The following is a 7048-nucleotide window of genomic DNA, read 5'->3' on the forward strand; positions in this document are numbered from 1 at the left end:
CCCCTCCCCTCCCCCCTCCCCGCCACAACAAATTTCCATCCCTCTCTGTCAAGCTGATGCCTGCAGACTTCATCACCTGGGCTACCCGCATTCTGGTGGAGTTTGGCTAATAAAAGCCACCAGGAAGAAATTGCAGTGCAAGAGGAGAGAGGTTTATTTTTTTTCTACTGCTCATTCCTGCCTTTTTGCTACCTTACTCTTTTTTTTTTTAATATCTTTATTGGAGTATAATTGCTTTACAATGCTGTGTTAGTTTCTGCTGTACAACAAAGTGAATCAGCTATATGTATACATATATCCCCCTATCCCCTCCTTCTTGAGCCTCCCTCTCACCCTCCCTATCCCACCCTCTAAGTCGTCACAAAGCACCGAGCTGATCTCCCTGTGCTATGCAGCAGCTTCCCACTAGCCATCCATTTTACATTTGGTAGTGTATATATGTCCATGCTACTCTCTCACTTCATCCCAGCTTCCCCTCCCCCGCCCCCCATGTCCTCAAGTCCGTTCTCTACGTCTGCGTCTTTATTCCTGCCCTGCCACTAAGTTCATCAGTACTGTCTTTTTAGATTCCATATATGTGCGTTAGCATCCTGCTACCCTACTCTTAACCAATATGGAGAATGGTGTCATGGAAAATTCCTTATGACTAGACAACAGAAGAGGAAAAATATGTAGGTCTGGTTTAAAGATAGGTCTGCAAGAAATGCTGGCACCAGATGGAAGTAAAGGTTGCTGCATTTGCTGAGTGTCAATATGGATTAAGAATCTCAAGTGTGTGCATATCCTTGGTATCCAGCAATGATTTTTATCTCATTTTTTGAGTCATTTTTCATTTTTATAAATTGTAAAAGTATAAGAAAGTACAAAAAGTCCGTTTTCTTACCATACAAAATTAACCACTAATTACAATTTCTTATATTCACTTTGTCTATTTTTGAATGTAATAAGACAATCAATTTATAGAAATCGTTCTATCCATTCATGTCCTGCCCACTTCTCTCCTGATATCCCCAGTGATACTTGTTTATTCATTCATTTAAAAAATATACTGAGTCACTGTCAGGCTCTGTCTTTGGTACTAGAGACATGGAAATAAACATCATAAAACATCTGCTCTCATGAAGCTTATACTCTAGCGGCAGTCTGGGGGAGGTTTGGATAGAGAAAATAAAAATACAAAAAAATAAAAGATATAAAAAGTCATTGCGATAATTGCTATAGAAAGGATACAGCAAGTGATAAGGAGATTTGGAGGGATTTAATTATTTATTTTTTAACTTTATTGAGGAATAACTGACAAATATAATTGTATATATTTAAGGTGTAAAATGTGATGATTTGATATGCATATACACTGTAGAATGATTACAAAGATCAAGATAATTAACACATCCATCACCTCGCATAATTAACACAGTTAACTGTTTCTGTGCCATGGGAATGCTTAAGATCTACTGTGAGTGACTTCTAAGTGTCTAATATGGTATTTTAAACTATAGTCACCATCCTGTGCATTAATCTTCAGAGCTTATACTTCCTATAACTGATAATTTGTACCCTTTGATCTACATCACCCCATTTCCCCCTCCTCCCAGCCCTGTTAGCACATTATTGACTGGGGGATTTTTGCAGAAACTAACACCTGTGGCCATAATACGTCTCCAGTCAAAAATGTGTTAGTATAGCTATAATCAAAAAGACAAGAGCTAACAAATGTTGGCGAAGATGTGGAGAAAAGGGATCCCTTAAACACAGGTGGTGGGAATGTAAAATGATACAGTCATTATAGAGAACAGTTTAGTGGTTCCTCAAAAAATCTAAAATGGAATTACCATATGAGCCAGCAATCTCACTCTTGGGTATCTATCCAAAGGAATCAGTATCTTGAAGAGATACCTGCATACCCATGTTCATTGCAGCATTATCCACAATAGCCTAGAGGGATTTTAAATAGAGTTGCCAAGAAAGGCAACTAATGAAGGACAAATGTCACAAAAGTCAAATATCTGAAAGAATGAGGAAAAATGAATTATATATATAATATAATTATATATATAATTATATATATAATGAATTGTATCTGGGCAGAGGGCAGTGAGAGGAGGAGAGAGAGGACATGAAATGCAATGACACTGATGAAAATGTATCTAATGCCAGCGTGGCTGGAATGGATACTGTGAAGGGAACAACAGTAGGAGATGAAGTGAGAGAGGTACCAGGGAGCCATATAATAAAGGGCCAGAAGGTCATTTTACTCTAGCTTTTATTGTGTGAGAGGCAGGAAATACTGGAGGGTTTTGAGCAGAGGTGTGATAGGGGAACTCATACATGAATTTGCTGTTTGGAAGAGAGGTCCGAGTTTTTATCTTTAAAATAATAACCTACATTTTATCTATTTTTTCAAATATACTTGGTTGTATGTGTGTGTGTTGTTCAATAAAAAAAGTCCTCCCTAATATGAGGTTATAAAAGAGTTCTTGTATTTTTTCATCTGTTTTATTTTTAATTTTTTTTCATCTGTTTTAAATACTTATTTAAAACTTTTTTCTACCTAGAATGTACATCTTTTTAATCCACCTGGAATGTATGTCTTTTTATTCCCAAATGGAAAGCCAGATTTTCCAGCATCTTTATTGAATAGTGTTTGCTTTCTACAATGTTTATGATGCCACCTCTCTCATATACCAAGTGTCCACATATGCATAGGTATGTTTCCTGACTCATAATTCTCCTTAAATGGTCTATGAAACAAAACATTATTTTAATTTGTATCACTTTATAAATACCTTTCTATCTGTAGGTTGAATTTCTCTATTTGTTCTTATTTTACTAAAAAAATAGCTAAACACATAATTTTACTCCCCCATATAAACTTACTCTGTTCGTTAAGTACTCTACTGGGTTTATCATTGGGCATACATAGAATTTTGAAGAAATTAAGAGAGAATTGACATTTTAAAAATAGTGTGCCTTTTTATCCAGGAAACCTGTTTTTCCATTTATTGAGGCCTTCTTTTATGCACTTCAAACATGTTACATATTTTCTATATAAAAAGTGTTACAGATTTTAGGTTAAAATTCCTGGGGATTTTTAAAATGTATTACTTTTGTAAAGGGTTTTATTTTCCTACCACAAATGCTACTTGGTTATTTTTGATATAAAGTAATGGTATTGATTTTTTAAAGTTGATATTGAATACAGCATACCTACTGAAGCAATTGGTTCATTCTAATAATGTCTCCACTGGTTTTCTTTAATTTTTATAGGCAAATATCTGACACACGGAGACAATGATTTTTATTTGTCCTCTTATTATCTAACATATGACATCCAGAATAATGATGGATTCCAGCAGTAATGGAACCAATCTGAACTTATCCATGTGTTTAGTGAGAATGCCTCTAATCTTTTAACTGCCTTTCTAATCTTTTGAATGCCTTTTTGTCAGTCTAAGGAAATTTCCTTGTTTCTAGTTTATTAAGTGCATTAACATACATGAGATAATGTTATCAAAAGTTTCCTTTTCTTCTATTAAAAGATTATTTGGTCTTGACCCAAGGCTTTAGTACCTCTAAAAAAAGAAAAAGAAAAAGAAAAAAAATGATTATTTGGTCTTTCTGCTTCATGTATTAATATAGTGAATCACAGTGATAGGTTTTTAAATATGGAACTCTCTTTGCCTTTCTGAGATAAATCCTGTTCGGTCATGATTTTTACAGTGTTATCAATTTTAGTTACTAATGTTTTTATATGCATACATATCATAAAAGGGAGTTTCATCAATAATTTTTTATTATTTTTTATGTTGTTCTTTTCTGGTTTCAGTATCAAGGACCTATTAACTTCATATAGTAAATTGTGTAGAGCTCTTTATTCAGTAATCATCACCTTTGGCTGCAAGCATTTATATTAGGCCAAGTGCACCCATACAACTGAAATGTTGAATAGTAAAAATGTCCATTATAAGAATGTCCACAACAAGAATTTAATTAAAGCTCAGGTTTCCAAAAAACACATACACAAGTATATACATATAGATAGATAGATGTAGATATAAATATACACATTTTGGCCCTACTTTTAAAAAAACACTCATACACATACAGAGAGAAAAAAATCTAGATTGAAATATTAACAATAATAAGTTTAGATTATATAATTATGTGTAATTTTCCTTTCCTTTTTAGAGCCCCATCATTTTCTTTATTTTCTATATTACGCATACATTTCTTTTATTTTATGGTAAAAAAAAAAAAAACCCAGCAGTATAAATAAAATGAAATGGTTAGGATGGGTGACTGCTTTTCTTTCCAGTTCTAATTATCCATGAAGCAATGCCAAATAAACACCAACTCCTTACTCATATATTCTGTGCTTATCTGCCTTGACTGGGCTTCTGGTTACTAACAGTCGATCATCCCACCCAAAAATGTACACTACTTTTACCACACCACCTCCAATTTCCTCCTCCATACTACCATGCTAAATATCAGTATAAGCATCATCATCACCACCATCATTAGAAAACCAGTTTTATTATTTCTTAGTTTTAACAATTTATTTTTAATTATGCGCAGAAATAACCCAAGAAAGGCATGGATAAAAATACCAAAAGATTTGATCACAAAAGCCCTGTGGTTACATAGGCATGAAAAATATTCAGTTTAATTCTGCACTGTTGGTTACATATGTTGATCTTTTGTTTGAGTGATGTTGAAAGCTTTTTGGTTAAGAATGAAAGCTTCTAAGAAATGTGAACTTTACATTTTCTAATCTTAAAGCTAAAGAAACATCTTTGAAAATATGTCTGTAGCATCTAACATGATTTCAAGTGTCATAGAAATTTGTAAAATCAAAATCAATCACCTTATTTCTCCATGTACTTTTACTTTATCAGACTCCTATTAACACAAAAAAGACGTGATATCTATATATCTATATATATAGAGAGATATATAGATATATATATACACACATATATATATCTACACACACACATATATATGTACGTATATATATATATGTATATATATATGTATTTATTTTATTCTAAGAAAGTCAAGAAATGGTTTGTGACCAATTTGTTGAAGACATCCTAGTATACATTGAAGAAGGGGAGAGAGGAGAGGAGTGGAAAGAAGAAAAGGAAAACATAAAGTTAAGGTTGTTTTTCCATTCAGTTTGTTCAAATGCTCTTTATGATCAGTTAATATGAATGGAAGGAGAACAAAACATTTTATATAACCACTGTTTAAAGTATTGTTTTTGTTTTAACGATCTTGCTTAAGGAAATGCACTATTCAAATAAATAAAGACCATTAGGGTCACAGAAACTGAAATACTTGGATTTATGTAAATATTGGTAATACAACAGAAGCATATTTGAATCATGTTCTAATTATATTAATAAAACCCTTAATGATTATTGTAGAATATCCAGAAAATACAGAAAATAATAAAGGAATATACAGAAAATAAAAGACGATAGTAATTTCATAAGTAAAAATTGACAGTATAATTGTGAATATTTGTCATATGTCCTTTCAGGTTCTTTAACTGTTTTGAAAAGTTTTCTTCAGATTAATTATATTTAAATACAAATTATGTATTTCCAAAGTGCCATCAGGAAGATACTGTCCGTTTCTTTGAAAAGCATGCCATAATCTTGCCATTTTCCTGGAAACAAATATTGTCATTTTGCAGCCCCACCCGTATCATTTGTGAAGCCCTGAGCAAGAGTATAAATAGAGGACTAATGCCATATGTCCTAATATTTTTAAATATTCAAGCTAAAAGAACTGCTAACCTATGCTGTTCTCTTAACTTCAAAAAGATACAAAACATATGAGGGAAATCATGCAGTATGTGTCTGACTTATTTCACTTAGCATAATATCCTCAAGGTCCACCCACGTTGTCACACATGGCACAATATCAACCGTATGGTGATGGATGGAAACTAAATTTTCGGTGGTGAGCACGCTGTAGTATACACAGAAGTAGAAATATATGTTGTATACATGAAACTTATATAATGTTATAAACCAGTGTTACCTCAATAAATCTAAAAAATATAAATACAAAAAAATTTGTGTTAAGCTCTGGACTTCACATGACTAAGAATCACAAAATAACAAAGATAATAAAAATGTAGTTATTACTGTTACATGTAGAAAGTTTAGCGATGTTTAGATGAGTAATAAAAACATAATAATTCATCAGTTATTTTTACATCTATTCTATAAAATATATAGCCTTGCCTTTATATCAGCAAAATTACTAGCTGTGTTATAACTGAATTTTCACATAATCTGTGTTATATTAAATGACCAAAATGAAAAGATGTAATTGCATTCAAAGTGTAAATAATTTGAAATATTTTCACTGAAAATATGAATGCTAGGAAATGTAAGAATAAAACAATTAAAATTATTTTCTTATGATTTAAAATATTTTTTCTCCTAATATATTCAAAATTATCTATCAAGGTAAAAGACAACCCACACTTTATACTTAATGAAACTCAAAATTATTTAAAACAGGTAAAATTTTAGATATAGTTTTGAAAATGTAATTACATTTTAATGTATTTTTTTGTACTGACCAAATTACAAGTGACAGTGACACTTAGGTGTCCTCTAAGAAATGTTTTGTTTTGTGATACTTGAGACTCTGCAGGGCCCAGGGCAGCAGTCCTTCTTCTTGGTTTAAGGGAAATACAGCCTTTTTGTTTCAATTTTTATGTTCTCATTAGTGAATTTTAGCATTTTTTATTACCTTGCATTTATTATTTTGTACATTTTCTATTGGAGTGGTTACCTCCTGTTTAACTGCTTTGCTTTCACACTTTTGTCCTTATTTTTGAGATCTGGATGATAACCTTTCAAACCTTAGTGTACGACTTTACACTTTATTTTTGGCCTAAAAGACAGCTTAGGAATTTAAAGTGCCCAGGGACCATATTTAAAATGCATCATTCTAGTTATTCACCTTTAGATGCTTTTTATGCAATCAAAGTGAATTATTCATAGCCTGCATTATGAAGTTC

The sequence above is a fragment of the Balaenoptera musculus genome, chromosome X, assembly GCF_009873245.2.
Source record: "Balaenoptera musculus isolate JJ_BM4_2016_0621 chromosome X, mBalMus1.pri.v3, whole genome shotgun sequence".
NCBI lineage: Eukaryota > Metazoa > Chordata > Mammalia > Artiodactyla > Balaenopteridae > Balaenoptera > Balaenoptera musculus.